The 25,438-nt window shown below is 45.0% G+C and overlaps 1 protein-coding gene across 2 annotated transcripts in view; it reads left to right on the top strand.

Moving 5' to 3' along the window:
• Nucleotides 1-25,438, top strand: part of PHTF2 (putative homeodomain transcription factor 2) — a 1,638,259-nt gene that overhangs the window by 1,206,912 nt on the left and 405,909 nt on the right. The gene's annotated exons all lie outside the window — the stretch shown is intronic.

Here is a 25,438-nt window from a genome sequence, read left to right as displayed (position 1 = left end):
ACAAAATTTCAGACTTCATACTCTTAAGAAAATGTATGGTGGTAAAATTTTGTATTCTGGCAACTTTCTACATTTGTAAGAGTGATATTTAAAATTTTTCCCTATATTTGGGCCTTTGTCCCACCGTTATTTTTGCCTTTGTCCAGATTTCTTGTGCTAGGATTTTGAAGGATATGGCCTTCAGTGCTGTGCCAAATTCACTGGGGAAAATATGCAACATATTTTCCAGTAATTGTCTGTAAAAGGTTTTTTTGAGATTTTAATTTTTTTGTACAAGGCTCTTACATTTGCAAGTAAGCAGTCTTACTGTGTCAAAATGTAAAGGTGTAGCATATGGTATCAGTGAAATTCTCCATTCTTTGACTCAAAACTCTGAAAAGCATTGAAATACTTGAACCGCAAGATTTTTCATCAAAAAGTCACATTTCAATTACAACTCAATTCTTCTTCTTTTTTTGATACCTCTTGGCTATTTTGTTTGTTTTTAACCCAAAAAATTATTCGTTTGTAATTTTTGCTTGATAATGGTGCCTTGGTATTTCTTATTTGCCATCATTTGTATTGCTGTTCCTCTACCCCTGGGTATTGTTGTTACCATTGTTGATATTTCTTCTTGCTTAGTATCTTTTCTTCTACAGGTATTGTTTAGATGACCGGTAAACCTACCAGATTTAAGAAGTGTACCATTTGCGGTCACAAAATCCCCAATTCCGGCAGTCATTCGGAATATGTTTATTGCCTTGGCCCACTTCACCGTAACAGAGCGATATTTGCACTAGTTTTAATAAACGGGCACTGGTCGAAAGAAAGTTAAAAACTAATATTGAAAGGATTTCTCTTTTCATTCTATTTCTGGTGCCCCTTCATCCTCCAAGAATTTCTCAGGAAACGCTCAGGACAAACAAAAGGATTTGAGGAAGCGATCCTGTGACCACTCTCCTATGACTTATTCAGGCTCCACTCTACCTGAGAAGATTCCTAAGATGTCAGCTCCATCCACTTCCATGGCTTTGACTCTGACAAAATTGGACTTCGGCTCTGTCCTCCCATTCAGATCTGATCCAGTCTAAGCCAGAGTCACCAAGTTTCTTACTAGGTTCTGTCCAGAACCAGTAATATTGAAGCTTCACTGTCAATGTTCATCGTGCATACAGCTGCAGTCATAACAGATGGGTTTTCCTGCCGTCAGGCGGGTCCTCGGTCGGCCGAATTCCAAAGTCTAGGTCCGGCGTCGGTTGTCGTCGCCCCTTCCCTGACGTCAGTGCGACAGGTGTATAAAAGAACCAGCCAACGCCATTTTCTTCAGTCTTTTTTGCCGCGCGGTGCCCGAAGCAGAAGCAGTTCGCAAATGCCGGTTGGCCAGCTCCTGAGATTACGAATATCTGCAACCGAAGTCTTCTTGAAAGCTAAGTACCCCGTTGGGGAAACTTTTCTTGCCTCAGACCGATGTCAGACAAAGTTAATAATTGTATTTCATGTGGGAAGCAAATACCGCATAAGGATTTTCATTCCCTCTGCATTCCTTGCTTAGGCCCAGACCACGACGTCTCGGCCTGCCGTTTTTGTGCTACATTCAACAAACACACCATTAAGCATCGGGCAGAGTTCGCCCAGCACTTTTTTGGCAAAAATTTTAACTACATAATGTCGTCGAATACTCCGACTCCAGTTTTGAATAAAAGACGCAAAGATAACCGACACACGAGGTCCGCGGCCTTTACCGACACCACACCAAAGCCGATTACAGGTGGTCCGGTTCTCAGCGAGGTGCCTACACAGCCCCTGACTACCGACAACACTTCATTGGCGGTGTCTTCTGTACCCGAGGTCGCAGGCTCTTCGACCCACACCCCGACTACAGATACAGAAGCCACTCTTGACGGTGAAACTCAGAGATTAGACAGGTCTGCTTCTCCTCAAGGTGTCTTCAGGCCTTCCTCATCTTTTTCCATCAAGGCTTTCACTAAGTCTAAGACAGCCATGCATTCTAAAAAACAAACCCCACAGGACCCTTCTCAAGGCCCCATGCCTAAAAAGCAGATGCTCAAAATGGCTGAAGACTTAATTTCTCTTAGGGGTTTTCAACCCCCCCCCCCGGAAAAAAAGGGCCAGAGTGGAGGAAGAATCCCCCTCCTCGGACCAGGCTTCCATTATTTCAGAGCATTCTGATGACCAGGAACATTCATACTCCCCTTTTGAAGATTCTGATGCAGAGAAGTCCATTCCCTCTGTCTCTCCCCCTGAGGATTACTCTTTTGGGGAAACCTTGCATACCTTGAGGGAACACTTTCACTGGGAAGGTCAAGAGTACTCAGACGCCAAGAAAAGGCTTAGGGATTTTCTCTTGCTCCCTCAGCACAGGTCTCTGGCTATACCCCCTGTCTTAGATATCCTTGATGATGCGTATTTGGAGTCCTGCCTTAACCCAGACTCTTTACCTCCAGCCCCAGTCAAGCCTGACCGGTATTACCGGGTTCCTGACTCGCACCAATTCCTATATAAAAGCCATGCGGCTGACCCAGAAACTATCTCACAGGGCCCCAAGGGAATTAAGGCCTCCACTGCTAAAAATCCTTTACCTTCAGAGAGGGATTCCAGAGCTTTAGAAAGGTGGGGGAAAAAAGTTTACACCTCAGCCACCTTGTCCATGAGGGCGTTAAACTGCCAGTTCCATATGTTAAAGTACCAACAGTTTCTGTTATCACAGTTGAGAAGCAAAATGTCACAACCTGAACAACCAGATTTAAAGGAGTTGCAGGATTTGATACATAGTGCAGAACAAGTAGGTAAACATACCTTGCAATGTGGTTTTGATGCTTTAGAGGCCTCATGTAGAGCTGCTGTTACAGGATCAGTCATATGTAGACATGCTTGGCTCAAAGAGAAAACCTTACCAGATCATGTCAAAGCTAAATTACTGGATGCACCTTTGCAAAAAGATGTATTGTTTGGTGTTAAAGCTGAGGAGGTATTAAAGAAAATGGAGGAAAAGGCAAAATCAATGCAAACAGTGAAAGATTTCCTACAGGTACAACCTCCACGTTTCAGTAGAAATTGGCCTTCAAAAATTGATCCTTTCCAGCCACGGACAGACCCCAAAGAGGTAGATACAAGCGCCCGAGGGGTAGAGGGCAATTTCAAGGATCGTTTAGAGGCAGACAGTGGCAAGCACCTACCCAAAGAAGTAGTGAGGATAGTTCACAGCCATTCAGATAGCAGAACCAATGACTTTCCCCTTTGCATGCCAAGCAAGGCTGAAATGGCAGCACCTTTAGGCGGAAAACTGGCTTTATTTTCGAAAAATTGGCATATTGTCACAAAAGACAAATGGATCCTGGACATTATAGCCAGAGGCTACAGATTGCACTTTCACACCCTTCCAAAAATGAGAGGCATGCCAAACCTGCCACACAATCAAAGGGCAGAGGCACAAAATCAAATTTCAGATCTCATGGACATGAAAGCTATTCAAGAGGTACCTGCACAAGAACAGGGTCAAGGTTTTTATTCCAGACTATTCCTGGTACCAAGGAAGGGCAAAGATTGGAGACCTATTTTGGATCTATCCATCCTAAACACATTTTTACTCGTGCCAAAATTCAAGATGCTCACATTACAGCAGCTTCTTCCCATGCTGGGCAAGGAGTCTTGGCTGGTAACATTGGACCTCAAGGAGGCATACCTGCATGTCCCAATCAGACAAGATTGCAGAAGATACCTCAGATTTCTTGCAGGTTCAACACATTATCAATTCTCTGCATTGCCCTTTGGCTTATCTACTGCACCCAGAGTGTTCACGAAATGCCTGGCATCAGTAATTGCCTACTGCAGACTGCAAGGGATACAAATATACCCATATTTGGACGACTGCTTGATCCAAGCGGACAGCAAGCACATACTTCTGAAAAATCTGGCTTTTGTAATAAGGTTGTTGAATTCCCTGGGATACACAGTCAACAAAAAGAAATCAAGGCTAATTCCCTCTCAAACAATAATTTTCCTGGGTGCCAACTTGGATACAAACACCCAGATGGCCTACCTCACGCCAGAGAAACAAGGGCAACTAACTCAATACTTCAGAAAACTAGCAACTTTCACCAGGCTGACTGCAAGGAAAATCCTGCAGGCTCTGGGATTCATGGCATCTTGCATCCTACTAATCCCATGTGCAAAGCTGCATATGAGGAAACTTCAATGGTACTTGAAAAACCTATGGTCTCAGCACAGCCACAGCTTGGAAACAATAATACCACTAATTCCATGTCTTCGAAAGGAATTTCTGTGGTGGGCTCAAGCATGCCAAACAAACGCAGGTCTCCCATTCTGCAAGCCTCAAGCAAGTCAAGCCATCACAACAGACGCCTTACGAATGGAAGTTACATCCTCAAGTTTTTTCAAAGATAATTCAAGCATGGGGAAGGCCAGACCTAGATCTCTTTGCCTCCCACAGAAATCACCAATTGGCAAAATTCTGCTCAAGGACCTTTCATCCACAGGCCTGGAAAGTGGACGCACTCTCTTTCAGTTGGACAATAATGACAGTATATGCCTTTCCACCTCTTCCTCTGCTGCCCAAAGCTCTATTAAAAACCAGAGCAGACAGATCAAAGATGATTCTCATCGCTCCAGACTGGCCAAGGCAACACTGGTACCCACTCCTGAGGAGCCTAACGCATTCCCCACCATGGAACCTGCCTCTAATGCCTCTTCTACTGACTCAGCACAACTTCAAAACTCTTCACAGTCAGCTGAAAACACTCAATCTAGCTGCATGGAAGATTCCTTAAAATCACAACAGACCCTACTCTCCAAGGAGGTACAGGACGTCATTTTGGAGGCCAGAAGACCTTCTACTAGAAAAGCCTACTCCGCCAAATGGAAACGGTTTTGTGCTTGGAATGAGAAAAAGGGCCAGAACCCTGCAATACTGAATTTACCTCAAATATTACATTACCTAGCTGAGATGCTAAGCAGTGGACTTTCATTCTCTTCCATCAAAATCCATGCCTCAGCCATTTCTGCAGAATACAACACTGATCCTCCTTTATTCTCTCACCCCCTCTTAAGGCAGTTCCTCAGAGAGGCTAAGAATATAAAACCCCCAAGGAAACAACCAGTACCTGCTTGGGATCTCAATTTCATTCTAGAGAAACTGACTTTGCCTCCTTTTGAGCCAGCTGCCTCAACAGAACTGCAATATTTGTCCTGGAAAACAGCCTTCCTGCTGGCTATCACCTCAGCTCGCAGGGTTTCGGAACTACAAGCCCTCATGGCTGTGCAGCCTTTCATCATATTCCATCAGGACAGAGTTTCCTTACGAACCAATCCTTCCTTTATGCCAAAGGTAGTATCCAGGGTAGCCTTGAATCAGGCTATCCACTTGCCTACCTTTTACCCCAATCCTCAAAACAAAGGGGAGAGACTACTACATTCCTTGGACATTCACAGACAACTATGTTATTATTTGGACAGAACAAAGCCTTTCAGAAAATCAGAGCAACTCTTTGTGTCCTATGCTACAGGGGCTCAAGGGAAGCCTATTTCCAAACAGACAATCTCAAAATGGATAGCCCACTGCATACACTTTTGTTACTCTCTTCATGGTAAAACTGTACCTGCAGGCATCAGGTCTCACTCCACAAGGGCCACAGCTACCTCTGCAGCTTTCCTCAGGGGGGTTCCTACCAAAGATATTTTGGAAGCTGCCACTTGGAGTTCTGTGCATACTTTCTCCAAGCACTATCACCTGCCTTTATACTCCAAATCTAGAGCAGGTTTTGCCACTGCAGTTTTGCAGGGCATCCTGGCTCCTCCTAGTTCCACCTAGTGCCTACCACCCCTTTTTAGCTTTGGTATTCTACCCATCTGTTATGACTGCAGCTGTATGCACGATGAACATAGTACAGTTTTGTACCTACCATAAATGTAGATGTTAGAGTGCTAATACAGCTGCAGTCCAGGTTTCCCTCCCTCCTTCCCCTCTGGAACAGGCCTAATGGCTAACACCTCCTCATACAACCTGATTGGGGTATTCTTTTATGGTGTATTTGCTTGCAACTACTGTTTTTGATTATACTGCATTGCATTATTACATAAATTTATGTATTGCCTTCCTTCTGGGGGCACCTGACATCTGGGGCAAGAAAAACTGAAGAAAATGACGTTGGCTGGTTCTTTTATACCCCTGTCGCACTGATGTCAGGGAAGGGGCGACGACAACTGACGCCGGACCTAGATTTTGGAATTCGGCCGACCGAGGACCCGCCTAACGGCAGGAAAACCCATCTGTTATGACTGCTGTATTAGCACTCGAACATCTACATTTATGGTAGGTACAAAACTGTACTTTTTCTACAGGACACTCCTTGAAGAGTTTTCTGTCTACCTTCCACTTCCTCCTCCCTCAGGTCATCTAGGAGCTTATCTGAAGTGGATGTGGATAGGATGCTGTGAAGGTTTCTGAGAACCCAGATACAGTTGCATGTTATTCTGTCTCTGTTTCCCATCAGAATTGTGAGCCTTCCCACTACACAGACCCAACCTCTGACTCCTACTCCAGTCCGTCCTTATTGACTTCTGACCCAAGACATCAGAGTATACCTGTGTTAGATCAAAAGACTTGTCCCTCTTCCATTCCCAACATCTTTTTTGATCCAGATGGATTCAGCCTTTTCAGATCCAGAAGGGATCTTGAAGCCGTAGTAGCCAGATCAGGGGGACTAGGAGCGACTGAGAACCGACTGAGATGTTCTCTCTGAACCATCCATCCCCTGTAGAGCCTTGGCACTAGACATCTTGGCCCCGACCGCTGCTTTGAGGCTGGAACTGGGGTGGGGGGAGATTGGGTTTCATCCATTACAGGCTTCTTTTGGATCCAGTGAGGGCTGGGCTTGGCTCCCGTATGGCTTCAGCTTTTGATGTAGTGGAAACCGCTTTCTCTGCTTTTAGGAAAAAGACATCCTGCCTCCCCCAAAAAAAAAATTCAGCAGGCTTCTGTGGAAGCTGAGTCTTTTCATTCTGTCTCAGTTCTCGAGACTTTCCTTATCCAGGACTCGTCTGGTACTTCCGAGTCCTCTCTGGAATTTCACACCAAAGAATCCCTTTAAAAGCTGACATGTAAGAGGAGACATGTAGTCTCTCCACAGGAGTACTTGACCAAAGGCACTGACTTGGATGAAAGATAAGGGTCCCCCAGAACACCCCTTGAGGTAATGTAATTCAGTGAAATACTCAAACTTTTGAGACAGAAAGATGGCTGGTCTTCTGACCCCCCCCCATTCCCAAGAGGAATTGGTGTTCCTTGAAGCTTTTGGAAGTGGCACAGCTTATGACTTGGGTAGTCGCCGATGGATGAGATGGTAGACATCATCTTCCACCGTGCCTGGAAGGATTCAGATGTCACAGATCCCATTCCCAAACACCCTGGCAATTACCTCATGCCACCTAAGGAAAGGATTCATTGGCGCAAGGGTCCCTCAGTAGATACTATGGTGGTTGCAGCAGCCACTAAGAAAGAACTTGTGAAACAAGAGATATTCTTCATGTTTCACTGTTGCATTCATCACAATTGGGTTATCTGCCTGCAGATAGCCCTCAGTCGGCCCGAATACCAGAGACTTAGTATCTCTGCATTGGATGCTGTCGCTCTAGGACTGACATCATGTCAGGGGTATAAAAACAGGCAGTCGACGCCATTACATCAGTCTTTCTTGCCGAGGAGCCCAAAGCAAAAGCAGTTCGCATGAGTGCCGGACGGCTGCTACCTGAGTTTTCATTTACGAATTGAATCATCCTGAAGTTTTCTAAAGCTAAGTACCCCATTGGGGATCCTTTTTTCTTGCTCTAACCGATGTGAGAAAAAAAATTTTTTCTTGCCTGTGGAAAGCAAATACCACACTGAGATTTCCATTCTTAGTGCGTCAACTGTTTAGGCCCAGACCATGACTTCCCTCGCTGTCAGTTTTGTGCCTTGTTCAACGCCCAAACTATTTGTTGTCAGGCCCTTATTGTCGCTAAATACTTTTGTTCTCTATCTCCGTATTCCAAAATGGCTTTGGTAAGCCATCTGACTACCGATATTCTGAAAAAACGTAAGGGTAAAGACAGAGACAGACAGCACAGGTCCAAAGCTGATGCCCGCTTCAGTGGATTCGCAGGCCTCTACCGAGACCCATTCGCAGTCCGGTATGCCACGAGACTCTTCGACTATGGAACCCGCTGATGCCTCTACCTTGGATGGATCCGAAGCCGCTGAGCCAGGCACTGGTTTCTGAGGAAGTTCTTTGCACTTCCGATGTTCGACACAAGCCAGCGACGACTTTCGTGTCTTCAGTTCTGTCTAAAACTACCAATTTTCTAAGGCGGAGTATGCGCTACGCCTAAAAAAAGACAACCAAAGCACATGCACTTGTTTCTTGCCACAATTTCAAATGCTTAAAATGGCAGAAGACCTTATTCTGATTAGGGGAAGTCAGCCTTCCCCTACTAAGAGAAAGAGACCTGTCCCCAGAAGCTTCAACAGACTACGAGTCCGACAACTCTGAGAGGTATCTGATTATGAAGACATGCACTTATCTTCTTATGAGGATTCAGATGCAGAGGAATCCATTTCCTCTGCCCTCTCCTCCAGTGGACTTTTCTTTTGGTGAAACCTTACATACTTTAAGAAAGCATTTCCATTGGGAATGCCAAGACTATCCTCAGTCCAAAAAGAGACTCTGAGAATTTCTAGATTTGCCACAGCATAGGCCGTTAGCAATACCCCCAGTCCTGGAGGTTGTGGATGATGTCTTTATGGAATCCAGACTTACTCCTGATACTTTACCCCCTGCTCCTAGGAAACCAGACAGGTACTACAGAGTACCTGACTCTCACAAATTCCTTTTCAAAAATCCTACTGCTGACCCACAGATCATCTCCCAGGGGCCTAAAGGTATCAAAGCAACTACAGCTAAGCATCCCACCCCTTCGGACAGGGATTCCAGAGCTTTGGACAGATTGGGTAAGAAAGTATATACCTCTGCAACTCTCGCCATTAGGGCTTTGAATTGTCAGATTTACATACTGAAGTCCTAACAACATATTATGGAACGTAAGTAAAAAATACCAACCTTTACAGACTGTGCAGAAAATAAAGAATTGCAAGAGCTTATGCATTCTGCAAGCCAAGTCAGCAAGCATACAGTGCAGTGTGGCTTTGACGCCCTAGAAGCATCTTGCAGGGTAGCAGTCACTGGTTCTGTACTGAGAAGGCATGCTTGGCTTAAGGAGCAGACCTTGCCAGATCATGTCAAATCAGTGTTATTAGACGCTCCTTTGAACAAGGACAATCTGTTTGGTCTCTTAAAAAGATGGAAGAAGCAGCTAAATCTATGCAGACAGTCAAAGAATTCTTTCAAGTACAGCCTCCTAGATTCAGTAGGCATTTCCCCTCGAAACATTGGTCCTTTCCCGCCCCCTCAAGGCCATCTTAAACTAGACCCAGGGGAAACAGACCCCCCAGACTACAGTCTCAGGGTATGCATTGATCTAAGCAGTGGAGTGCCTCCACCTCCAAAGCAGGGAGTGCCAAGCCACCCCTTTATGGAAATAATTCACAATGACTTTTCCACTCCACTCCCCACCTCTGCCCAACTGCTTGTGTCTCTAGGAGGAAAACCTGCCCTTCATGCAAAAAACTAGATGTCCATCACCAAAGACTGATGGGTCCTCGACATTGTATCCCAGGGGTACAAATTTTACTTCCACACTCTGCCAACCCCAAAAGGGTTCCCAGACCTTCCTGCAAACCAGTAGGCAGAGGCACAAAACCAAGTTCTATCCCTGCTCTCTTTCAGGGCAATTCAACCTGTTCCTGCTGAACAGATAGGTCAAGGATTCTATTCCAGACTTTTCCTAGTACCCAGAAAAGAGGGCTCATAGGTTCATACTAGGCTATCTGCCCTAGGGCATTTATAAGCCTAGCCAGAGTGTGTTTGGCTTTCGCCACCCATTTTAAATGAATTTTGCTATGCCCTTTTTCGACTTTAGTATACTGTGTCTCTGTCTAACAGTGACACAGAAGTGATACCCAGGGTAAACCTACTATCTCCCATCCACTCATCAAGATTCCTCTTGAAGAGAGTCAATGAGGGACTCTGCCTAACCTGGATTGGGATTTTATTCCAGAATGAAGGGAGCCTCTGGTTTATGAATCTGTCCCTCCAGCATGTCCTATTTATTTCAGTGCTGAGGTTCAAGTCTCTCGAGTGCGTAGCTCGATGAGATTTGGATTTTCTGAGGTGCAGCATGTCCATTAATTCCGGGTTGGACATGGCTTTATACGTCAGGCACAGATCACCTCTGAGCAGGCGGTATGCCACTGAGTAGAGCTGGAGTTTCTTTAACCGGGCAGCATATGGCATCTGTTTGAGCCCTTTGATCCTCTTGGTGAGGTACTTTTGGGGTCTTAACAGTTGCTGCAGGTGTCTGGTAAGGTACATCCCAAAAGGGGCATTGTACTCCATTATGGGCCTGACGAGGGATGAGTAAAGAGGCACAATGACCTCCCCTGATCTAGATGTGAATCCCTTCATGATTAGGTGGGCTATATAAAATGTTTTTCTAACCACTTTGACCACGTGGTTGTCAAATGAGAGATTGCTATCAACTTGGGTCCCCAGGTCCCTAATTACTTCTTCCGTACTTAATGGATTACCACCTATGTGGTAATTTGTGGGCACTTTGTTTTTGCCAAAGGGGATGACTACACACTTTTTGGCGTTCAGCTTGAGGCCATGGCTCTGGCAGCAGTTGTCTGTTTCTATGAGGCCCTTTTGTAGGAAACTTCTGTCGGCTGGAGAGTTGATTATGGCTCCCAGTTTGCAGTCATCTGCGAACTTGGTCAGCCACAGTCCTTCCGTGTTAGCCTGTACCTCCGAGAAATATATACCGAACAAGAGAGGTCCCAGGACTGAGCCTTGTGGGATGCCACTTGTAACTGGTTTGGAGTCTGACATGGCTCCAGCAATTCTAACCATGTGGGTTCTGTCCTTGAGCCAGTTTGCAAACCGTCTAGTGACACAGGGGTTTATATTTAAGCTGGTGAGCTCATCTATAATGCCTGAGTGGGGTATTGTATCGAAGGCTTTTGCAAGGTCCAGGTAGGCTGTGTGGACCACCTTCCCCTCGTCAATGGCCTTGGTGACTGTTTCAAAGAAATCAACCAGGTTTAAGAGGCAGGATCTGCCCTTAAAGCCGAACTGGGTAGGATCCAGTGTCTGTAGGTCTCCAATATCTTTATTTATGAAGTCCATGATGATCCTTTCCATAGCTTTGCAGACCAAGCTAGTCAGGCTTATGGGGTGATAGTTTCCAGGATCCGTTGAGGCACCACCTTTGTGGAGAGGGACCACTGTTGCTGTACGCCACTCTTTGGGTACATATCCTATAGTAAGGCTGAGATTGAACAGTAGTTTTATGTTTGGGTTTAGTTCTTCTTGGAGTTCATTTAGGACGCAGCCCGGGACACCGTCATGTCCCATTGATGCTGTGTTTTTTGCTTTGGAGAGGGCAGCTCTTACCTGAGCATCTGAGATGTCAGGGGGCAGCACTCTGCTGGGATAGATATTTGCCCTTTGGTGGGGAGTTTGCACTGAACCTGTCAGCTAGGATGTTGGCAATCTCTGTGGGTTCGGTGTATTTTTTGTCATTTTGGACTAATTCTGAGCATCTCTGGGAATTCCCACCCAGGTTCCTAACATAACTAAAGAAAGCCTTGTGATTATCCTTAGTGTCCTGTGCAATTTTTCTCTCGAAGCTGGCCTTAGACGATTTTATGAGTGCTCGTAGTTTTTGCTAATACTGATCAGAGATGCCTTCCCCTTTTTGGGATTTTGCTCTATCATGTAGTAGCTTCCTCCTTCTATTGTATAGTTTGTTTATGGCTGGGGTCCACCAGACAGGACGCCTAACTTTGGAGGATTGGGTCTTGGTTTTATTTGGGATTGCATGATCCATGCATTCCTGAAGGTGTTCATAGAATGCCATATTTTCCACAGGCCCAGGGGCTTTGAAGGATTCCACCTCAGTTTTGAGGAGTGTGAAATTTGCTTTAGAGAAGTTTTTCACTGTGGTTTTCTGGGCAGGGGCTGGGGTCGGGATGTGAATATCTAGTGAGATTAGTTTATGGTCTGATCTTACCAGTGAGGGATACACTTCTGGTCTGGAGCATAGAGCCCCCATGTTGGTGGTGATCAGGTCCAGTATGTTTTCCCCTCTTGTGGGAGTGGCAACAAGTTGTTCCATAGCATTTGAGTTTGTAAATTCTAGGAACCTTCGGTCTAGGGTGTTGGAGCTAGAGTAATGCTCCCAGTCTATGTTAGAGTAGTTGAAGTCGCCCAATATAATGGTGTTTGGAGAGACCGTCATATTTTCCAGTGTTCTCAGGAAGGCCGAGTGGGGTTCCTAGGTTTGGGAGGGTGGTCTGTAGCAGGCTATAAACTGGAAGGCAGTTTTACCCACTGTTAGTTGCACATGGATAGTCTCTGATGCTTTGTGCTGTGCCACCAACCTGGAGGTGTGGGTATCTTTGATGAATATTGATACTCCCCCTCTTTTTGTGGTTCGGTCCAAGTTTTGGGGCCGAAAAACATGGTATGAGGTATAACCTGGTAGTGCTGGGGTGCTCTCGGGAGCCTTGAACCAGGTTTCTGTTACTGCACAGATATCAATGCTCTCCATGCTAAGGAGAGTTTCGAGTGCATGCATCTTGAGGTTTAGACTTCTGGCGTTGAGTAGCATTACTCTTAGTTTCTTATCCCTTGTGATACCTATGGAGGTGGGTTTCTTTTGAGCCTTGCCTAAAAAAGGTGCTATGGGGGGTGGCAAGAGCCTTTGCCAATATCCGAAAGCCCAGGAGTGACAGGTGCAAGCCGTCCCTAGCGAAGCATCGTGGCTTGTCGAGCATGTCATCCCAGGCAGGCATTGGATCCCCTTTGAATGACACCAATACTTATGCCAATTGTTGAAATTGATCATCTTGTCTTCATATTGTGGCATCACTCTTGGTGAGGGTAAGATGCTACTCAAGGCCAGGGTCATACCGGCCTGGGCTACATGCTCAGGGAGCTTCTCTATGTCTCTTTTCATGCAGTCCAGGGAGGTACATCTCAGGTCATTCACACCAGCATAGACAATGACCGAGTCATATTTGAACTTTCCTTGGAGTGACCGGAGTGCTTGTGTTATGTGGCGGATCCTAGCACCCGACAGGCAGCTCACCGTGACCTTTTCCTTGTTCAGCCTGGTGAGCAGGACGTCAGTGTGCCTGACGATAGTCACCTATTACAAGTGTATCAGATGTGTTGTTTAGCCTTAAGGGCTGTGACTGTCCGGCACACTGGCTTTGTGAGCTATGTGTTGCACGTGTTTTGTTTTGGGGTAGCGGTTGCTTGGGTGTCTGCTTTGGAGGTCTCTGCTCCTTAGGCAGATTTTTATTTAGAGACTCCAAGTGTGTTTTTGTGTGTTTGTATTTGGTTTGCTGTCGTGGTAGGTCTATGTGAGACTGGAATTGTAGTGAGTGTGGTTTCCTTCTCCTCCTGACTGGTTACGCCAGTACTGAGTTGAGAGAGCTTAGCCTCCAGTTTGGCTATATGGTTGCATCTCTCACATGTGTTGGAATTTGTTGGGATGAGGAGAGGGTTGTCTGTGTACATGAGGCAGTTGTAACATTGCCTCAAGATTCCCAGATTCACCAGCTGGAACGGAGAGGAGATTGACAACTGACCTTTGGTCATGCTAGAATAGTATTGGAAATTCCTTTATAATTGAAAAAATGACAATGGGGAACAAAGTACTCAAGGGGAGTTTGTGAAGGTGTAGTGCTTTTAATTTTTTAGTGCTGACTTATATAATTGCTTTAGTGAGCAAGTTCCAGGCTTTAGAGTGGGAATAGGGTGTTAATTATGAGAACTAGATCAGTTCTAAGGGAAAAAGTGAAGACCAGACTTTGTGGAGCTGAGAATGGTTTAAACCCAATTAAGAGGCGCTGTGCTATGCGCAGAATCGTGCAAAGCCGCGCTAAAGCGGCTTTTATACAGGGGGACTTGAAAGAGCTAAAAATTGGCCCAAAACGGCCAATAGACTACCAGATTCTTGTGCTGGGAACACTCCTCCAGGGATAGATAGGCTGTTCCAAGCTCTCCACTGCCACTGGTGAACAAAGAAGCCTCCCTTTATCCAAGAAAGCAAATGGGCAACACAGGAACTTTCCAAAAATCCAGAATACAGCAAAGCCTGTATTTGGACTACTCTAGGTCAGGAAAGACGGGAAACGAGGAAAATTTTTTTTTTTTTTTTTTTTTGATGGCGCCCAATTCTACATCTTTCAATTCTCAGCACCTTCCTAGTGGTACCAAAATTCAAAATGCTCACCTTGCAGCAGCTTCTACCTATGCTAGCCAAAGATGCCTGGTTAGGCACCCTAGACTTAAAAGAAGTCTGTCTGCACTTCCCTGTAAGGGAGTCATGCATGAAATATATATGTTTCAGGGCAGGATCTATGCATTATCAGTTCTCTGCACTTCCCTTTGGCTTATCCTCTGCTCCCAGAGTATTCACAAAATGCCTGGCACCAGCCATTGCTTACTGCAGGCAGAGAAATATTCAAATTTAACCATACTTGGACGACTGCCTGATTCAGGCGGACAGTCAGGAAATGCTGTTGCAGCACCTGACATTTGTAAAAAACCTTCTAACATCCCTGGGGTATACCATCAGCAAAAATAAATCAAAACTAGTCCCCAGTCAAAAGATTGTATTCCTGGGAATAAGCTTGGACACAGCATCTCAGATGGCATTACTCACTTCAGAAAAACAAGCCTATCTGACAGACTATTTTACTCAAATGGCCACCAGAACCCAGCTATCCGCAAGGAGAATCCTGCAGGCCCTAGGGTTCATGGCCTCACGCATCCTGCTAATTCCATATGCCAGACTGCATATGAGGATACTTCAGTGGTATTTAAGTCTTTGGCGCCAACTTTCTCAGGACTTGGAAACAGTCATTCCTATCATACCCTGTCTAAGGACAGAGTTTCTTTGGTGGGCAGCAGCATGCAACCACAACAAGGGACTGCCCTTTACTCAACCCCACTCCACCTAGACCCTAACTACAGATGCATCAGACTATGCCTGGGGAGCACACATGGACGGCAAGTGCATTCAGGGACACTGGAGCCCAAGTCAAATTCATCTGCACATCAACCAAAAAGAGAAGCTAGCTGTGCAGCATGCTCTGACAGCTTTCAGATCCATACTCTCACCAGGACACTTGCTAATAAAAACCAGACAACACCACAGTTATGTGATACATCAACAAGCAGGAGGGATCCCACTGTTACCCACTCTGCAGGCTAGCCATGGCCCTGTGGAACATGGCCTTGGACATGCAAGTCCATCTGCAAGCTCAATTCCTGCCAGGCAAACAAAACTCACTGGCAGACGACTTAAACAGAAATCTCCTTGACCCACATGAGTGGCAATTATAACCCAGCACCTTCAACCTTCTGATTCAGAAATGGGGGACACCAGAGGTGGATCTCTTTGCCTCCCCCTGCAATCACCAGCTCAGAAAATTCTGCACCAGGAGTCCTCACAGCAGGGCCTGGGAGGTGGATGCCCTATCTTTTCAGTGGGTGAATCTCACAATCTATGCCTTTAACCCTCTGCCCCTTCTCTCAAGAGTATTACTAAAGATAAGACAGGACAGACCAAGGACAGTTCTGATTGCACTGTATTGGCCACGCCAGTACTGGTACCTACTCCTGTGCAGCCTGGCACCTACACAAGAACCCAACCCTGCTCTCTCAGCAGGGGGGACAGATTTTGCATCCGCAACTGCAACCCCTAAATCTTGCAGCTTGGCTTATTCCTTGAGTAGTAACCAGCCTCAGCAAGCAGGTGCTGGACGTCATTCTTGAAGCCAAGAAGACCCAGTACAAGAAAATCCTATGGTGATAAGTTGAAAAGGTACTGCTCCTGGATTCACTCCTAAAAGAGAGGACACAACTCTGCCCTCCCTGCCTCTAATTCTGGATTACTTAGCAGATCTACTCCACAGAGGCCTTTCCTTCTCCATTAAGATACATGCCTCTGCCATTTCGGCTTATTACAACACTGAGCCACCTGTCTTCTCGCACCCTCTTATCAAACAGTTCCTGAGAGGGGCAAACAACTTAAGGCCACCAAGGAGAGCACCCACCCTTGCTTGGGACCTTAACTTTGTACTGGAAAAGCTCACGCTTCCCACCCTTTGAACCTGCAGCATCAGCAGAGTTAAAATTCCTCTCTTGGAAAACAGCCTTGCTTCTGGCCATCACTTCGGCCAGAAGAGTGTCTGAGCTACAAGCACGTATGGCTCTGGAACCCTTCATTATTTTCCATGCTGACAGGGTTTCCCTCAGAACCTTTCCTTTATGCCTAAAGTGGTGTCCAGTGTGGCTCTCAACCAATCCATCCATTTGCCAACCTTCTTCCCTAATCCGCAAAATAAAGGGGAAAGAATCCTGCACTCCTTTGATGTGCACAGACAGCTCAGATTCTACCTTGATATGACTAAGCCCTTCAGACAATCTGGCCAGTTATTAGTCAGCTTTGCACCAGGGGCAGAGGGCAACGCCATTTCAAAACAAACAAAAGGCTTACCCAGATGTGCCTTTGTGATTTTGCAGAACCCTTCAAGTCTTCATTTATCAGTACTCCCTTAGATGGATCCACCTTGTTCTGCTCCAAAGTAAAGGAGACTCTCTCCAGGAGGGAACAAGATGGAAAGACTTTGCCTGCCTTTGGAATAAATTTTTGTACTCCTCAAAGGGCCTTCTGTTGAAACTAGAGAGGTGGCAGAAAATTGTGGTTCAGAAAATCACAAGGTTCTCCGTAGGATTCCTGTGGAGATACATACTCTCATGGTAGATGGGTGAGCTCTAATGGAAGATGCTGTCCCCATCACAGAGGTGGCGGCAACATGAAGGCTTCTGTGGACCCATCTCCATGAAGTTTTTTTTAGCATCTGTGAAGGATTACCTAACTGCTGCACTCTGGAGGCAGTCGGGGGGGCTCTTATCACTACACCCAGAAGCATAGATAGCCATTACAAAGACAATTGGGTGCCGGGTATAATATCAAGAGGTTAATACCTACTTTTTCCCTTCTTCCCCCAAAATGCAACAAAAGAATTCCTGATGTTCCACCCAGTCAGAGGAGAGCAGCAGCCATAGAAATAGATAAGCTGCTGAGGAAAAGTCATTCAGCCAGTATCCACAGACCAGCAAGGATATGGAAGTTACTCAAAATTCTATTTAGTGCCAAAAAAGGCAGGAGACGTCAGACCAATTTTGGATCTCCTCCATCTGAACCACTTTGTAAAGCATTCAGAATTTTGCATGGTCACAACTCAGGCCATCCTACCACTGCTGAGGGAAGGACATTTAGATGTGTTCCATAAGTCTTAAGGGTGCATACTACCATTGTCTTTGCTGTATTCAGTACTACTTGCATTATACTTTCGAGTTGCTTCCTGATAACTTCCTACTTTCAAAATGTATTCCAGACAATGTTATTAAAGTTCTGCCTGCATTTATTTTCTGTTTGTACACTTTCTATATGTTTTCCTGCTATAACATTCATAACTAGTGAGTATGATATACTGCTCATTGGGCATTCTTGCCTAAATCCCTTTTTAACTTGTACAGCTTCTCTTGATTTTCCATTTATCACTACCTTTACAGTATTATTCATATATTTATGTTTATCTACCTGTCTGCTGATCCATCCATCCTTTGATGAGTTGGTCCCACTAGGCTAATGGCCTCTCTTCATGGGAGACCCAAGGTGGTAGTTGTATTAGGAGAAATTTAGCCAGGCCATTGTGAAATTTCATGTACTCTTTTTTTTTTTTTTTTTTTAAGTACTATTGGACTTTTTGCTTCCATGTGATCTACCACCAAATATATATATATATATATATATATATATATATATATATATATATATACATTTTTTTTACACCGTACAGCAATAAAATTGCCCATAACTTGCTCACAGGTGACATGGTAAAATGTTTCTGAAATGTCACACAGCACTGTTTTCACATTTTCATACATGAAACATAACATTTTTTAGTCTACTTATCTTTAAATCCAAAAATCTCTTCTTTCCAAACATTCTAATATTTTAATTGCATAATGTTGAACATTAGGTTATTGTACTAGCCTAAGCTATTTGAGGTTATATCCTGCCAAGGATCTGACCAACCAATGAACATTTCGGTACTTTCTTGCTAACTGCCAAGAGCTTGAAATGAGCCATATAAAGGCAGTTACAATCTTTAAAGCTAAATTCCCTTCTTGGTACCTTCCACTAATTTATTTTTTTCTGAGGCAAGGAAATTTATTTTTGGTGACTTTTTCACTGTGCTGGGGGATTTTACTTCCATGAATGCTTCATATGACCTAACTCATGATGTCATTCTCACCTTTATTCTCACAAGTGGGTCAGATCCGATCCATCAGATCCGTGTTGGCCTTTTACAAAAGCTTGAGGTCTTCAGCAAAGCTCGTGGGCATTCTACCTTACCCACAGTGCAGTTCCCTAACTCCCCCAGATCTTGTTTGCCGCTCTGTGAAAGAAGTGGTTCCCTAGCAAGCTCTGGGCTAAGTGATATTTTTGTTGTTACTTTAATCTGTTCTAACTTTAAAATCTTTTTTAGGAAGTTATTTAGTATTTTTTAGTAGTTGCATAGTAATTATTTCATAAATTCCTTACCCATTTTCTGTGTTTTTGAGAGTGAGTTTTGTCACCTTCATTCTTTCCCCTCCAGGGTGCTTTTCCCATCCCACGTCCGTTTAAATTAGAGGCTGTTTTCCCATTTGATTGTTGTTCCCATCTATCCCTTTCATCATCTGTTTAACTTGGAGGATGATCTGTTCTTAGTTTAAAAAAAAATGTTACCTTTTCCTTAACTTTTTTAGCATCCGACATTCCTCTGTGTGTGTGTGTGTGTGTGTGTGTGTGTGTGTGTGTGTGTGTGTGTGTGTGTGTGTGTGTGTGTGTGTGTGTTTGCGTGCACTAATTTTCCTTTAACCTTTTTTCTTCTGTAGCTCGTTATGTTTCAAAAACAAGAAGGAAAACCCTTGGGGTTCAAAAAAATGTGAACAGTGTGGTAAGAGTATGCCCCTACGTGATGCACACTCTTTGTGTGTATTGCTTGGGGCCTTTACATCTTCAAGAATCATGCTCCATTTCTCACATTCAATCAAAGGGCTCTTATGGAGCGTAAAAAAAAGCTCATATTAAAAAGATTGCTTAAGACTCCATTTTCTGAGGCTATTTCACCAGATTCCGCAGCTTCATCTAAATCTGACAAGTCTCAGAAATGAACTTCTTTGACTCTAAAGTTGTCTTTGGAGCCGAAACAGTTCGTAGGCTGTCTGCTCCAGTAGATTCTGCAGAGCAGCCACCCACTACCAGATCCAACAGTTCATCAGAACAAGTTGAGCCTTCAGCTCTGATCTCTTCGGGTCATACCGAATTTAGATACCGGAGCTGTTTTCCTTCTTTAGAGCCGATACTTTCTCGGCTCTAATCTCCCTTTTTGACTAACTCCAGCTCTCCAGTCTTTACTACTCGGTCTACCAGGAGTTTGTCTGACGATGATGTGGGTAGGTTAGTGCAGGGTCACTTGAAGACACCGGCCTTGGCCAGATTGTTATTGGATTTGAGCCTAAGGGAGTCCGAACCAACAAAGTCCTCCCCATCAGAGCCTGCTCCTCCTCCATTCCATCCCCTGGTTTTGGAGCCAGAAGATTCAGATGTCCAACTGATGTCCGTCTCAGATCCTAGACCTATGTATTCCTCAGATCCGATGTTTGCCCTGAGTGTTTCTGCTCAGTTAGAGCAGGAGACCTCTAGGAGTCGACACTCCTCGGTCTGACCCGGAGAGCGAGTTTGGATCTCTCTGGATCTGACCCTGCCTCTGGGGGCTTTGACATGGGTGAGCTCAGATCCTACCACTGCCTTGGAGCTTCTGTCTCCTGTGCCAGAGATTACCTCGACTCTGACAACCTTTTTGTCAGATCGGGGGTGGTGGTCGGATCAGAGATGGAGTGCCTTTGAAGTTATGAGGAGGGTAATGACTACATCCCACTCTGAGACGCAGCCTGTCCAGGATCTTCCTTCCAGTTCTGGGCCTGTGACTTTGTTCTCATGTTCCCTCTCCACAGGACCACAGAGACCTCAGGCCTCATTAGCAAGGGACCCCCCAACCTTTCTGAAACCTCTGAAGACTACCCCACTGAGGAAGTCCCTTGGATGAGGACTTGCTAGAGGAAGTATCTTGAATCCCCAGAAGAGTCTGTCACATCTGATACCGACCTCGATGCAGAAGGGCCCCCACAGTCTTTCCCTGAAAATGTCTCTTTTGGAGACATCCTGGAAATTTTAAAGCAGAGAGGTGACTGGCAGTCCACATACCCTTCAGCTGAGGATTCGGGTTACCTGAAGGCTTTCAGATCGCACCCTTCCACCTCTTGGGTGACCCCCTCCTTCTGATGAGCTTATTGATTTAATCTCTCAGAAGGCTTGGAAGACCCCAGACTCCATAAAACTGACTCTTAGGAAGCCAAATAAATATATTACTGCCCCAAGGACAAGTCTTTCCTCATTAAAGGTGTAGCAGTTAATGCCATGGTTGTGGAAGCAGCCACTAAAAAGGAACCATATGAGACCAGTTCCTCTATCCATCCCCCGAATAAAGATTCTAGAACCATGGATAGAGATGGGAAGTGTGTTTTTTCATCAGCAGCCTTTGCCTTACGATCTCTGAACTACTTGACTCCTTTTACTAGATTACAGAGGGAACTGTTGAAAGAACTGTCAGACTCCCTCCAAGGATGTGTAGCTGATGCAGCAACAGACAAAGTAACCGCTCACTCGCCACCTTCAATTCAGTTATAAACTCCTCCATGAGACTCGTATCATGTAGCAGATGGAATGAGTAGGGCAGCAGGTTCAGGCATCTCTCTTAGGAGGCGATTTCATAGAGCCTTTCAAGTCTTCCTTCATTAATGCCCCTTTTGACGGCTCCTCTTTTTTTGGGCCCAAAGTAAAAGAAACGCTCATCAGGTGTGAACAGGAAGGCCAAACCTTATCTGCTGGTGGAGTACGTTTTTCCACACCTACCATACCCTTTCCCAAAGGTCAGCTAGGTAGTGGAAAGATTGGTTCAAAAAAATCACAAAGGTCTTTCCAATACACACAGTGTGAAAGTTCCCCTAGAGGCAGAGGGGGGAACAAAAATGGAAGACACCAACCTTGTGGCAGGGAAGGCCCACAGAATCAGGGATCCAGAGAATCTTTCTTTGGTAGACCTTTTCAGGGCCCGAAGGGGTGCCCTGTTGCTCTCCTCTGGAGGTAGTTGTGGGATGATTGTCTCTGCACCTGCATACCTAGCAAAAAATAAATGACGCATGAGTGCAGGACGTAATATCCAGGGGTATATCATTCCCTTCTCCTTCCCAATTCCAATAAACAAATCATTTTCATACATTCAATCCAGTCAAAAGGAACAAGCAACCTTAGAAATTCAAATGTTGCTAAGAAAAAGAGTCATCCAAGAAGTCCCCACAGACCAGAGAGGTTTCAGAACTTACTCAAGGTTCTTTTTATTTCCAAAGAAAATGGGGGACTAGAGACCCATTTTGGATCTCAACATTCTGAACAAGTCTGTGAAAAAGACCACATTCCGGATGATGACACTGCAGTCGATACTTCCATTCTTGGAAAATGACAATTGGATGTGCTCTATAGACCTTCAGGATGCGTACTATCATATACAAATGGAAAGGCGATCCAGCAGGCACTTGTGCTTCTGGCTATGAGCCAGTCATTTTCAGTTTCGAGCTCTGCCCTTTGGTCTCACTACAGCCCCCTGAGTATTTAACAAATAATGGCAGTAGTGGTGGCTCACCTGAGATGACAAAGATTCCGGGTGTTTGCATATCTGGACGACTAGCTCATAACCACTTCAACCAGACATCATCTTCTACAAACCAAGGACTACACTCTACAACTCTGTTCTTCCTTGGGAATTAACATAAATTTTGAAAAATCTGCTCTAGCGCCATGTCAGAGCTTGGTCTTCACAGGAGCAGAGAGAAACAATGATGATAGCAAAACTTCCACAAGACAGAGTGGACAGTCTTCAGCATCTTGATCCGAAAGAAACAAGTCTCTACCAAACTAGTTCTCCAAGTATTGGACAAAATGGCTACTTCACTTGTTCTCATTCCCTTAGCTCATCTCCACATGAGAATTCTTCAGTGGTTACTTTCATCACTGTTGTCTATTCTAGAGCTTCCAATGACACACAAGATCATGATAACCAATATATACAAAAATGATCTTCATTGGTGAGTTCACTTTCTCCTGGTGTTCTCAAGGTGGTCACTTATTCCGCCTCAGCCCCAAGCCATGGTGACCACAGACGCTTCCCAGGTAGGGTAGATGGGGGGGGGGGTGGGACATTATCTGGGGAAGACAATTCAAGGCATCTGGCAGTAACACAAGCCCATTTGCACATAAATTTCCTGGAGATGAGGGATGTGCTTTTGGCGTTGCAAGTATTTCAAGACTCTCTACCTCTTGGAATGATAGCAATCCAGTAAGACAACATGTCTGTTTTCTGGTACGTAAACAGATGGGGGACCAGATCTTACTCCCTTTGTTGAGAACCCCTGAGGGGCTGGTAATGGGCAACATTTTCCAACTGCTTTCTGACAGCAACACACATTCCAGGGAAGTCCAACATAATAACAGACAAATTGTGCAGAGACGTATTATCCTCATGAGTGGTCCTTCAATCAAGAAGTTGCAGAAGAGATATTTTTAAAATGGCGCCAGCCATGCTGTGACCTGTTTGCTTCACCCACCAATATCAAATGCATAAACTACTTTGCCCCTGATCCCCCCTCTGGGGGAGTCCCCAAGGGATGGACTTGTTCACGATTGGCCCCCGGGACTTCTTTATGCCTTTCCACCAATCCCCAAATTTCTGCAGGAAGCAAGTTTGTTGAAGACAACAATAATCCTAATTGCTCCCTATTGGTGTTGACTGATTTAGTTTCCCTTCCTTCGGTCTCATGTTTGGGATGAACCATGGATTCTGGACCCTGTTCCAGAACTTTTGACTCACCTGTTAGAGATGGCTCATCCCAGTCTGAACAATCTAAAACTAACAGGTTGGTTGCTCCATTTTCCCTGATTGCCAGGTTTCCTTACTTTTCATTTCAGGTCAAACACATTTTATCTTCTCATAAGGCATCTACATGTTAACTGTACAAATGGAATATATTTGTTTGATGGGCTAACACTAATCAAAAAGACCCCTTTACTGCTCCCATTCATTCTGTAATAGACTTTTTTGCTAAGCTTTTCAATGAAGGTGCTGCTCCAGCCACTATTAGAGTTCAGTTGGCAGCACTTTCAAACGTTCATATAGGAGAAACTGGGTATGGTATCATGTCAAGCAGACTTTGTAAGGCATTCATGAAGGAAACTCCAAAGCTAAGACCCCCATACAAAAACCCATCCCCACCTTGGGATCTGAATTTCTTGTTGTCAGATGTTATCTATCCTCCTTTTGAACAGTCTGCTGCCTGTGACTTGAAGTATCTTTCTTGGAAAATGCTCCTCTGAGTAGCTACCTCAACAAGGAGAGTTTCAGAATTGCAAGCTTTATCTGCCAAGCCACCATACCTAGTATTTCATAAGGACAGAGTTTACACACTAACCCCTCATTTCTACAAAAAGTGATGTCTGAAAGTAACCTCAGTCAATCTATCCAGTTACCAGTATTCTTCCCAAATTTTCAGAATAAAGGCGAACATTCATTACATCTACTGGACATTCATAGACAGTTAATTTCTGCCTACATACTGCAGAAGTCAGATAGTCAGACCAGCTATTTGTTTTAGTCTGACTCTAGGAAAGGCCTACCAGTATCTAAAGATGTTCATCGTGTTACACTGCTGCAGTCATTACACTTGGGTTATACTGCCGTCAGGCGGTTCCCCAGTCGGCCTGAGTTCCAAAGTCTTGGTCTGGCGTCAGTTGCTGTCGCTTCTTCCCTGATGTCAGTGCGACAGGGGTATATAAGATGCAGCCGACGCCATTTTTTTCAGTCTTTCTTGCCGTGCGGTGCCCGAAGCAAAAGCAGTTCGCAAGTGCCGGTCGGCCGACTCCTGAGTTTTTCATTCCGAATCCAGAACCGAAGTCTTCTACAAAGCTAAGTACCCCATTAGGGAAACTTTTTCTTGCCTTAGACCGATGTCAGTAAAAGTTAATAACTGTATTTCTTGTGGGAAGCAAATACCTCATAAGGATTTCCATTCCTATTGTATCCCTTGCCTAGGCCCAGATCACGACGTCACTGGTTGTCGGTTTTGTGCTAGGTTTAACAAACGCACTATTAAACGTCTGTTTGATTTTGACCAACATTATTTTGGCAGAAAATTCAATTACACCATGCCGTCGGAACTTCCGACGACCGGAATACATAAAAAGCGCAAAGACAACGACAGGCATCCGAGGCCCAAAACTGATGACGAAGCCTCTTCTAGGCCAGTTGCCGGTTCTCTGGTTTTCAGCGGCACCTTCGCAGCCCCTGATGACTGCTTCTTTAGAACCACAGGCCACCTCTGACTCCCACGTGGAGATGGCTGAACAAACCCATAGCTTCAGAGGGTGTTTTCAGACCTACTCAGTTAACCATTAAATCTTCTGCTAAGTCTAAACCTCCTTTAAAAACAAAGAAACAAATTCAACACTCACCAGGACAGGCCTCCATGCCTAAGAAACAAATGCTCAAAATGACCGAAGACCTAATCACTCTGATCAGGGGGTCCCATCCCCCTCCTGATAAAAGGCCTAGACAGGATGCAGACTATGACTCATCCGACCAGGTATCTGTCTCTTCAGATTCATCCTCAGACCTAGGATACTCTCTACCCTCCCTTATGAGGATTCTGATGCTGAGGAATCAATTCCTTCAGCCACTCCGCCTGAGGACTACTCCTTTGGGGAAACCTTACATACCATGAGGGAGCATTTCCATTGGGAGGGCCAGGATTACTCAGAATCCAAGAAAAGGCTCAGAGACTTACTTTTATTACCTCAACACAGACCCCTTGCTATTCCGCCAGTGTTAGATATTGTGGATGATGTGTATACTGAATCCAGCTTAAATCCTGATTCTTTACCTCCAGCCCCAGTTAAGTCCCTGACTCTCACAAATTTCTTTATAAAAGCTCTGTTGCTGACCCTGAAACTATTTCTCAGGGCCCCAAAGGGGTTAAGGCCTCATCAGCAAAGAATCCAATCCCCTCTGACAGAGATTCCAGAGCAT

Source organism: Protopterus annectens, chromosome 11.part0, assembly GCF_019279795.1.
Source record: "Protopterus annectens isolate FY-2018-M chromosome 11.part0, PAN1.0, whole genome shotgun sequence".
In the NCBI taxonomy this organism is placed as follows: Eukaryota; Metazoa; Chordata; order Ceratodontiformes; family Protopteridae; genus Protopterus; species Protopterus annectens.
Note: the sequence above shows the minus strand (reverse complement) of the source record. Positions and strands in the feature narration are given on the sequence as shown.